The sequence below is a fragment of the Mesoplodon densirostris genome, chromosome 1 (genome assembly GCF_025265405.1).
Source record: "Mesoplodon densirostris isolate mMesDen1 chromosome 1, mMesDen1 primary haplotype, whole genome shotgun sequence".
In the NCBI taxonomy this organism is placed as follows: Eukaryota; Metazoa; Chordata; class Mammalia; order Artiodactyla; family Ziphiidae; genus Mesoplodon; species Mesoplodon densirostris.
In genome coordinates this window covers 86,818,086-86,829,693 of record NC_082661.1, presented here as the reverse complement: position 1 = coordinate 86,829,693, position 11,608 = coordinate 86,818,086, and the positions used below count along the sequence as shown (strand labels likewise).

The 11,608-nt window shown below is 40.3% G+C and overlaps 1 pseudogene; it reads left to right on the top strand.

Annotated features, from left to right (window-relative positions):
* Positions 1 to 11,093: 11,093 nt before the first annotated feature.
* On the top strand, positions 11,094 to 11,200 carry LOC132501815 (small nucleolar RNA SNORA11; annotated as a pseudogene).
* Positions 11,201 to 11,608: the final 408 nt, after the last annotated feature.

The following is an 11,608-nucleotide window of genomic DNA, read 5'->3' as shown; positions in this document are numbered from 1 at the left end:
GGGTCTGTGCTGTTAGCTGCAGCTCACACCCGTCTCTGGAGCTCCTTTAAGCAGCGCTCTTAATCCGCTCTCCTCGTGCACCAGGAAACAAAGAGGGAAGAAAAAGTCTCTTGCCTTTTCGGCAGGTCCAGACTTTTCCCCGGACTCCCTCCCGGCTAGCTGTGGCGCACTAGCCCCTTCAGGATGTGTTCACGCCGCCAATCCCAGTCCTCTCCCTGCGCTCTGACCGAAGCCCGAGCCTCAGCTCCCAGCCCCGCCCGCCCCAGCGGGCAAGCAGACAAGCCTCTCGGGCTGGTGAGTGCCGTTCGGCACCGGTCCTCTGTGTGGGGATCTCTCTGCTTTGCCCTACCCAGGTACGTGGGGAGTTTCTTGCCTTTTTGGGAGGTCTGAGGTCTTCTGCCAGCATTCAGTAGGTGTTCTGTAGGAGTTGTTCCACATGTAGATGTATTTCTGGTGTATCTGTGGGGAGGAAGGTGATCTCTGCGTCTTACTCTTCCGCTATCTTCCTCGGAAGTCCCACAATTATTCTTTAAACTCTCACTTATTTTCAAATGTCCAGGCAGCTCAAAGCATCTCACACTGATTCTTTGTCTATGCACTAATTTTGGTTGAGTCCATATAGGACAGCGTCATTTAGCAGCCATTATTCTCCCCAACTTGAGGGTCCCTTTGCCCCATTTCATTTCTGTCATTTTCTTCTAATCATCCTGGGCACCTGCAGGATGTTAAATCCTAGGCAGATATAAAATCCGTTGCACTGCTGTTGCAGCCACACTATGATCCTTTTGCTGGCTTAAAATTGCTTAAGCTCCAAGTACAAGCTCAAAAGAAAAGAAAATGTTTGCTCTAATCCTTACTTTTCAATAATTTTAGAAATAGTTTCTCGTGCCTAGTTTCCATCTTATATAATTACCTCTTCACTTTCATCAGTCTTTGCTCCAAGGGAAAAAGGTGTTAGGGGGAAACAGTTATACCTCCAGCCTTTGTGATTCCATAGAAAAGGAAAGTTTTACCAGCACACACATGCTATACACACACGCACACATACCAGGCACCCCCCCCACACACACACACACACCACACACACGCCCCCCTCTGCCTCCCCAGCCTTCCAGGCAGCACTGTGGGGCTCTAGCTTCTCCATTTGTGGCTGGGTAGATATATTCAAGTTGAAGATTTTGCATAATAAAATTATGTCTTTTCAGTTTGCCTCAAATGCTGGTGTGTGTGTAATATACTGCCAAGAATATTGACAAACTCTATCTTAAGCCTCCTACAGGAAGTGATAATGCTTAGATCTAGAACCAATTAACTTGGCAATAATTGCTGAGTAATAGGAGGGGAATTTAATGTTTGTGGAAATGCGTGAGTTTTACCAATTTGTGTCCTGCACTCAGAAGTTAAGATAATTTCTCTCTGCTCTTCTTCCACTTTATTCCACCCCAGCAGCAGAAGGGGGAGCACAATATATGAGGCTCACGAAGTACTGCTTTGGTAAACTAAACCCAACCCCAGGGCTTCCCAATGCTTCTTAACCTATTCCTGAGAATTCGTTTGTTGGGAGAATCATCCTATGAGCTGATTTTCCTGTCTGCCCTTGACTGGGGGGAGCATTTGCACATCTTCGGGGGAACCTCACAGCTCCCTTCTTCCTCTCCCCCTCTGCGGCCGTCAGATGACGACCCACATCAGCCAACACAGACACAGAGGCGGCTGGCAAGCACGAGGCCCCCTCCACTCACAGACGCCTCTGCAGGCCGAGAGGCTGGCTTTGTGCTGGTGAAGCTGCTCAGTGTGTCGCTTCACGTGCATTTGCCACACTCGGGCCATGTCCATCTGCCCTGGGAAGGTGGGGCTGAGGGAACACATGTGCGAAATCGCAGGGTCCGGCCTAGGCTGAGATGATACTCCGCATTTCTCACAAGGGGTTACAGCATGGAGCAGGATTTAGCATGTAAAGAATGAGACTTAAGCCTTCTATCCTCCTTTGATTCTGTTTAACTTCCATAGGTTCTTTCTCTCTGTTCCTGGGTGGAGACCCTAATGTCTTCCTGCTTCCTGGCCACTCCTGAATGCCAACCAAAAACATGCCTTTCCCTTCAGTTTCCTTTCTTTCAGACTTTTCTCATGTTCCTTTTAAGTAATGGAAGTTTCAAAAAGCCAAGATGGATGGTAGCATGATGTAAACAGTATGATCTCAAGTTCTCTCAGATGTGGTAATTTACACAGGGGTCTCCAGATTCCTATTACTTAATCCAGACCCCTCTCCTGATTCCTAATGAAGAGCTCAGTGCATCCCAAACTGTGATGGATGCCATTGTCCCTTCTAATCCCACTCTGTCTTCTATTTCCTATTTTCGTCTACAGAATTGTCATTCATCTAGTCCCATAAACCAGAGACCTTTGAAACAGTAGCAAAGCAACATTTTCAGCATATTATGCTTTACTATTTCGAGAAAGGTAAAAATGCAACTGAAACACAAAAAAGATTTGTGCAGTGTATGGAGAAGGTGCTGTGACTGATCAAACATATCTAAAGTGGTTTGCGACGTTTTGTGCTGGAGATTTCTAGCTGGACGATGCTCCACAGTCAGGTAGAACAGTTGAAGTTGATAGCGATCAAATCAAGACATTAACTGAGAACAATCATTGTTATACCATGCGGGAGATAGCCGACATACTCAAGATATCCAAATCAAGCACTGAAAATCATTTGCACCAGCTTGGTTATGTTCATTGCTTTGATATTTGGGTTCCACATAAGTTAAGCGAAAAAAACCTTCTTGACCGTATTTCTGCGATTCTCTACTTAAACATAATGAAAATGTTCGGTTTTTAAAACCTCTGCCACGCAGCACAATAACTGAGTTTGACCAAAATACTCAACCTCTATGAGCATCAGGTTTTCCTTGAATAAGAATCCCACATAGTATTTGGGGGCTTCAAGAACCTCTGGCTTGCCATCTCTGTTTTACCAACTCACCATGACCTCCAAACCTCATGTCACCCTGGATGTAAACCTGGATATGAAATTCGGAAACTTCCAGAGGATCCGCAAGTAATCTAATCCCTGAAATGAGTTTCTCATGGTTTGTACAGTCCGTCCTAAATATTTGTGGGATTATGGGGATTGCATTCATAGCATCCCACTACAGGCTCCTATCTAGTATTTGTGTACCCTGCCTTGCCCTCTACCACAGCTTTATTGCCTTGTTATTTTTATTTTTGCTTTCTCTTCTTCCTTTTTCCACTTAGTATTCAGTCTCTGACATTTTCTCTAACTTCCAACTCTTTCCCTTCTTTCAGTAGCAACAAACATTTACCCCTTTGTCATAAATATAATGATAGTCATTTATTTTTCAAATGTGTCCTTGAGGTGTTACCCTCTACTCAAGAGTATTATCAATGTATTGTGTCACCAAAACAGACAGACAGACAAATGGCAAGGGTCTCTCTGAAATAAATTCTAATGAATTCTCTGAGTGCTAAGGCACAAAATGAAGAAAATAGTTATTAATTTATGGGATTATTTAAGGATTAAATTATGTATATAAAGAGGTTAACACAGTGGCTGGTACATGGTAGGGACTCAGTAAATTCCTTGGTTTCAATATCTATAAAGAAAAATGTCAACGTTGATAAAGGCTGCTATTGTCAAGAACTGTAGAAGTCTGAAATACATAAGTCAGCTGCCATAGTTTCAGGAATGCTAGCAGAAGACACAAGATTCCTGGGTCAGAGACAGAAGACTTCATTACTCCCAGCAATATCAGTAGCCACAGTATCAGCATTTCCTTGTGCCCGTTATCTGAGCCTGATTCCCACAGGGCAAAGTGAAGAGGGCCAGGTGACACCTACACATGCAGTGGCCACACTACAGGAAAGGAACCCTAAATTTAGAGAACCCAAACCTTTTATGATGGGCAGTAATCCTGCCTGTTGCTTTGGAAAGAGACATTATCTTTATTATATTGGGCAGCAAACCTGTCTGCCACCTACTCCAGAAGGAGATACTTCCTCTTATCTTCTGAAAAAAAAAAAAAAAAATATATATATATATATTTTTTTTTTTTTAATTTTTGGCTGTGTTGGGTCTTCGTTGCTGCATGCGGGCTTTCTCTAGTTGCCGTGAGCAGGGGCTACTCTTCGTTGCAGTGCACAGGCTTCTCATTGCGGTGGCTTCTCTTGTTGCAGAGCACGGGCTCTAGGCGTGCAGGCTTCAGTAGTTGTGGCACATGGGCTCAGTAGTTGTGGCTCACGGGCTCTAGAGTGCAGGCTCAGTAGTTGTGGCAAACAGTCTTAGTTGCTCCGCAGCATGTGGGATCTTCCCAGACCGGGGCTCAAACCCATGTCCCCTGCATTGGCAAGCGGATTCTTAACCACTGCACCACCAGGGAAGCCCCTGAAAAATATTTTTGAAAAGATAATCCAGAACTAAGGCAATCAGTGTCTCTGCTTGAGAGATGTAAAGAAATGGGATATTCCCAAGGAGGATTCTCTCCCAACAGATATATGTGAATAAAATCGCCAGTTTTCTAAATGCTGTAACAAATTTCCCTATCTATATGAGCTCGGAGTTAAAACTTGGGTTACATATATGGTAACTACCTCATTTATAAAATGGGATACTTCCAATTAACTCAATCTTAGACATAGCTCAATACCTCTTGTCAATTATATGCTTTAAGGTCAATTATTAGGCAATATTATTCCTTATATATCTTTGCATGTGCATACTCAAAAGAATGATAAAAAATACACATAAGATTTCCTGGTTCTCTGAGGAAAGTTATTCTAGCATAATACTTTATTAAAAGTATTTGAGAGATTGTTGCTTTCTTGATTTCCAAACATCCATTCCATCTTCTTTTGGGAATAGCACCTTAATATCCTTTAGGAAAATTATCTTTTTCCCCACTGAACCCAGTTTGTCCTGTCCTCTCCTAGGCAAGGGAAAACCATGTGATCCAAACCAGGCTGGTTGGACTTTCCCTTGCTGGAATTTGAACTTCAAGGCAACAGAGTGCCTTGAGGGGATAGTGGTTGCTACCTTGGCCCCTTAAGACTGACCATGTTCTACAACTTCCCTCTTACTCATGTGAGTAACCCAGTATCTCTCCAATCAGTTGTTTAAGTCAATCAGAGTTAGTTTCTCTAGTTTGAAACAAACGAATCTTAATCACAAATGTGGGAGTTAAAGCTCAGAGTTTAGGTCAAGGATCTTGTGAAGAATATATGTACACATACAATATACATATTTTTTTCTTTATTATATCTCTGAAAATGGAAAGTAGGACTGGTGGTAGCTTTATAATAATATAATCAGATCCAGTATAATCAGATGAGTTAAACAATTCAAATGCTATGCTTGCAAGTCTGACAAAATATTACCTTGGATCATTGCACAATATACTCAAATATACTTTAAAGTGGAAAACTTCATAATAAAAATAAAATACAATTATTCATTTGAATTTCCTCCAAAATCTGACAAAGCTCCTTAAGAATTTTGTTTGTTAGTTTTGTTTTGTTTTGTTTTGTTTGCGGTACGCGGGCCTCTCACTGTTGTGGCCTTTCCCGTTGCGGAGCACAGGCTCCAGACGCACAGGCTCAGTGGCCATGGCTCACGGGCCCAGCCGCTCTGCAGCATGTGGGATCCTCCCGGACCGGGGCACAAACCCATGTCCCCTGCATCGGCAGGCGGACTCTCAACCACTGTGCCACCAGGGAAGCCCAAGAAAATATTTTAATGAAGCAACTTTGGGAAAAGTTCCAGCAAAAGAAAACCACCAAAGCCCATGTCTAATTTCCTTACTTCTTTCAATGAAGTGCCTACCTTCATATAACTGATGATCTACATTTTAATATGTTGTTAATAAATAAATCATAGGTAATAGAATTCCTTTCTGAAAGAACTATACCAAATGAGTTCTGCTTTAAAAATCAGTGAGATGATGGTGTTACTTTCCAGCAAAGTTAAACTCTAGTATTATAAACTTCAGATTATTCTTCAGCAAAATGTGAGTTCAAATACAGAGCAGCTCCTCAATAAGAAGTTAAGGTAAAATTCCTGATGGCTTAAAAATTTCTTGTAAACCAATACATTTTTGGACATTTGACCAATTCTACACATACCTAACTCTCATCTTGATCAATTATCTATTTTGGATTATTATTTGTCATTGTCATTTTATTGGAAATTTATTTTATTTGCATAAAACTGTACCTTGTGTGGCGTGATGCGTGGGTGATACCAAAGAGAGGCAGTTCCTATTCTTTCTAATGTCTAAGGAAAAGTATTCTAGCAGCTGTGGGGAGAATGCATTGAAGCCAGGGGAGATTGAATCTCCTTTTAATTTCCAACCTATTCCTTGGTCTTTCAATGTCTCTAGAAGTATTATCTTCCTTCTATAAATCACAGGAGGCAATCAGTCAAAATTTGGCAATTTAAAGTGAGAAAACTATTATAATATTCAAATATTCTAGCAAAACTTTGTAAGTTTTTTATCAAAATGTATTATTTTATTAATTAGCAAAATGTAGATCCATTTTCCCCAAAAGAATAACTAGCCTTTAATTTATTTTTTCTTTAATTTATTATTACTCCTAGTTCAATAGGTTCCAACAGTATGACAGAAATCTATCTTTCCCATAAAACATTAAAGTTAATCCCAGGACATAGATTAATCACTAAGACACTTTGCAAACAAAGTTAAAATGAATTTTTTAAATATAAGGAAGTGGTAGGCCAATGTTTCTGACATAAATTTATATTTATATTTGTAAATTTAATTTTTTTCCAGTTTGTTATATGTTTTTCAAAAGAAATTACCACTAATAATGTTTAGCAAACTTTTAATTTAACTTTAGACATTAATTCTTGCTTCATTACCAAATTATTTAGCATCTATTGCCTTCACCCTCCACTGATTGCTTTCCAGTAAAATGAACAAATCATCAGGTAAAAATAGGAGTGTTTTTCCCAATAGGAATAGTTGAGATAATTTAAGAGCTTTTATCTGAGATCTTCAAGAGATTCATTTCTATCAAATAAGAATGTAATGAATGAGTAAATTTTGTAGAAAGAGCACGGGATTTGGAGTCAGGTACAGATTCTGGCCCTGATTGCACAGGTATGAATGTGAGCAAGTGTGCCTGATGTTAATAAACCTCAGTTCTCATAACTGAAAAATGACAAGAAAACAATCTCAGATTTTTGTAAAAAGTTAAATGATATCAAATATGTGATGTTTGGCAGTTGGGTGGTTTTCATCACATGTTAGCTCCCTTTGCTTACTGTGACGGTTAAAGAAATTTCTCTTGGGTAACATTTCCTAAAATGTGCTTGATAGGAGGACAAATAGGAGCTTTGCAGGAAAGGATTTCCTCATAAACATAAGAAATGCTTTGTCCAACCCAGCTTTTACTGTAGGAGTTCTCAGATCTTTTCATGTGAAATTGCAAGTTACAAAACTCACTCTGTGAACTATTCCCAACTTGTGGAGAATTTAAGTCATGTTGATAAAGATACCATAAATAGAATTAACACAAAAATCAGATGCCATCCAAAGATTATCTCTGCAAGACAAAAGCATAAAGAGTGATTATTCTCTGTTAAGTTTAGACATATTATGCTTATTAAAAGAGTGGCTCAAACACAGAAAAGGTTATCCTATCACATACCACTCAAAGACATAGGGTTAGCTTCAGTGGCTGGGACAGGCTAGAAGTACAGGAAAGGAAGTACAGCACACCCATAGGGTGGGTGGTATAGACCCAGTTGAGGAAGACACAGCTGCAGATGATGGGAAGAATGGGTGGGATGTTCCAAGTCGATGGTGATAGACAGAGGGGCAGACCAATCTAGATGTAAGCCCCAAGAACACCCAACAAGTAGTGATAACATTGTTCAATTTGAAAGCAACTGAAAATGGATCAAAGCAGCAAATTAAAAGAGCTCATCTTGATCCAGACAGAATGAACTAAAATAAAGACTATACAGGGCTTCCCTGGTGGCTCAGTAGTTGACAGTTGGCCTGCCGATGCAGGGGACACGGGTTCGTGCCCCGGTCCGGAAAGATGCCCACATGCCACGGAGCGGTTAGGCCCATGAGCCATGGTCGCTGAGCCTGCGCGTCCGGAGCCTGTGCTCTGCAACGGGAGGCCACAACAGTGAGAGGCCCACGTACAGCAAAAAAAAAAAAAAAAAAAAAAAAAAGACTATACAGACACACTCTGAAAAAGCTATTTGTATTACAAAAATAATAATCATAAACTTTAAAAAATTCTCATACAAGTTTCTAAACTAAAAAAATCAGTTGGTCTACAATGGAACTGTAGAGGGAATACCAACCAATGCTGGACAACTTGACATACAAGGAGATAATGGAGCAGCACTTGTCATTATTTTGGCATTATACTTTCATTTATCTTTTCAGTCATCTTTCAGGGGTATCCTTGTATAAATAACATGCAAAAATTAAATTACATTACGTTTTATATAAATGGCTTTATAATGTCTTAATTTATGGTAAAGTGATTATAAATACCTTATTTCTTAGTAGTATATATTTGCATTTTAAAAAATACATTAAAGTGCTCCCATATCTAGGGTTAGTTAGAATGTAGCAATGGTACCATGCAAACAGCCCGCCTCCCTGAGAGTTTATCTTTCTGTTTAAAAATCTGAAAGTTATTAGTTTCATTATATATAAGCCACAGTTCAAAGCCAAGGGCTACTTGAGCCAGGAGTGTTTACTTTTAAAACCTAAGAACATTTTACATTTTGGCTATTACACAAAATTCTTTTCATAATTTTTATTCTATCTTGCAGTTCTGAGGAATTTCAAGTTAAACTCAGATTCCAGTTTTCACATTTACCTTCTTTAGAAAAACAAATCATATCACTCAAGGAGAAGCTAAATCACAGGTGTGGATATGGAGTTAGCAATTTGCAGAATGAGCACTTTTTATGTTATAGCCTAGTTTGAAAGCATCCTTATGAAGCTGAACTTACATATGTCACTTTATGTAGAGCCATTTTGGAGATCCGGCAATATTCCAGCTTCAGGCACACTCTTGATGTTCATGTCTGCAAGACAACTCCAATTTCCAAAAGACAATCAGATTGTCGATTAGTTTCAATAGAATATGCCTCCTGTTCCTAATTAGATTATTTCAAAAACTGGAAGTACAGATACTCCAAAGATACACCTGAAGCTATTTGTTTAAGTAAAAAAGGAAATTAATGGCAAGAAACATATATGCCAGATGTTTTCCCTTTATAGATAATATGTAAAAACAATTTATATATGATATATATGTTAAATCTTATATATATATATATATAAAGTACAGAATTAAATAGTCTGATGGACAATAATCCAACAAAAAAATAACAATAAAAGAAAAACTAAACTTCTGATAAAAATTTTTTTCTTCTGATGACTTTCTGAAAGTTCTTTTGTACCAATAAACATACCACCTGAGTGCATTTCAAATTCTTTATAAGCGAAGTCCAAATTGATTGCTAAGGATGTTACATTGCAGCTTGTAAAAGTTAGCAACAGTCATGCCAGTGTGGCATTTACATGTTCTTGGATTGAGGATTGCTAGAATAAGAAGCAGAACTCAGAGTGTGGTAAGCTTTAAAAACTTATTCTCCCATTCTCATCTAAATTGACCTCTTCACAATCTTCTGATATTACTAAGCTTTTGCAAGGGGAAGGAGGCAGTTGACAGAAAGAGGGAAGGCTGAGGGTTTATTAGTGTAATGGAGAAAGGACGACATCAAAGAACATCCATCATCTGACACTCCAGGAGCAAAACCAAACAGCTTTGTTTCACTGGGAACCGCAGGAACATTACAGACAGAAGTTCCTTTATACTTAAGTGTCAATGTCTGAAGCATTGAGGTCATCTTTGGTAAATTAGCAGCCACTACAAAACTACGTTACGATTATCAACCAGGCCAGCAGAGAACACTTTTCTGAGAAAGGCCATCTGTTATGGCTCTTTATGGAATAAGAATCATCAAGTTCTTTTTTTTGGAGTTTCTGAATCTTCTCACACAGTTCACGGTCTAAGACATTTCTCTGTGTTCTTGACTAGCATCCTGTTAGCTCGCGCAGAAAGGGGCTGCCTCTCTTCTGCTATACTGGCATTCACTGAAATCACTGGGTTTTCTTTTTCCACTCTTCACGAACTTTCTTTTAAAAAAAGCTGCTTTTCTTTCTTCACTTTTTCATCCACTTGGAAATCACTGTCTTTGATTTTTTGAAGATAATTCTTGACTAAGAACCTTCCTCATAGGGCTTCCCTGGTGGCACAGTGGTTGAGAGTCCGCCTGCTAATGCAGGGGACACGGGTTCGTGCCCCGGTCCGGGAAGATCCCACATGCTGCGGAGCGGCTGGGCCCATGAGCCGTGGCCGCTGGGCCTGCGCGTCCGGAGCTTGTGCTCCACAACGGGAGGCCACAACAGTGAGAGGCCCGCGTACTGAAAAAAAAAAAAAAAAAAAAGAACCTTCCTCATACTGACCCAGCATCTGCAGTGTTGGACCACGTGTTCCTTACTGACAGGGTCTGGGCTCTAATCCTTAACCTTCCGTGTGGTTGAGATCAGCTCTCTGAGCCAGATGGCTCCCAAAAGTCAGAGAGGATCCTCAGAAAGTACCTGCCAAAATCTTATACCATGTGCAAATGCTCATGTATATATATCTACAATAACTATATATCTATAATATCTATATAGCTATAATGTATCTTTAAAGTGTTTTTGTTTAGAAGTTACATTGTAGCTAAAGAGTTTATTCTAGATAGATTGAGGGGTAAAAAGGAAAATATAAAATCTTAAAAGAAAGACATAGGGCTTCCCTGGTGGTGCAGTGGTTGAGATTCCGCCTGCCGATGCAGGGGATACGGGTTCGTGCCCCAGTCAGGGAAGATCTCACATGCCGCGGAGCGGCTGGGCCCGTGAGCCATGGCCGCTGAGCCTGTGCGTCCGGAGCCTGTGCTCCGCAACGGGAGAGGACACAACAGTGAGAGGCCCACGTACCGCAAAAAAAAAAAAAGGCATAACTGAAAACATCTTATAGGGGTGTGCTCAGAGTAGGGAGCGTGAAGAAATGGCTCGTCTGTTTACAACACACTTGACAGGAATCTGGGCTCATTGTGACAAGGTGCACAAAATACCCAACAAATACCCAACACACGTCCTCCACGTGGCTGCTGGGCAGGACCAGTGGGACAGGGCTCAATATTGGAAGAAAAGCTACAGTATTTAGTGGGGGAGTTTGCCACCTAGAGCCTGTCCAGTCCACACATGGGTGGGCCATGAGTGGTCTTATAGACATAAAGGCTTTGAAGCTCTCTTTTCAAGGAAAAAAGAAAAGAAAAATAGATTCTATATGCCATTCTGGAAAAGGCAACACTGTGGAAACAATAAAAGGATCAGTGGTTGTCAGTAGTTTGGGGGGAGAGGGGAGAGCAATACAGATTCCAGAAGTTTTTATGAGCAGTGAAAATACTTTGACGTTATGATTGATATATGTCATCATACTTTTGTCCAGACCCATAGAATGTGCAACACTGTTCACTTCATTAAAGTGA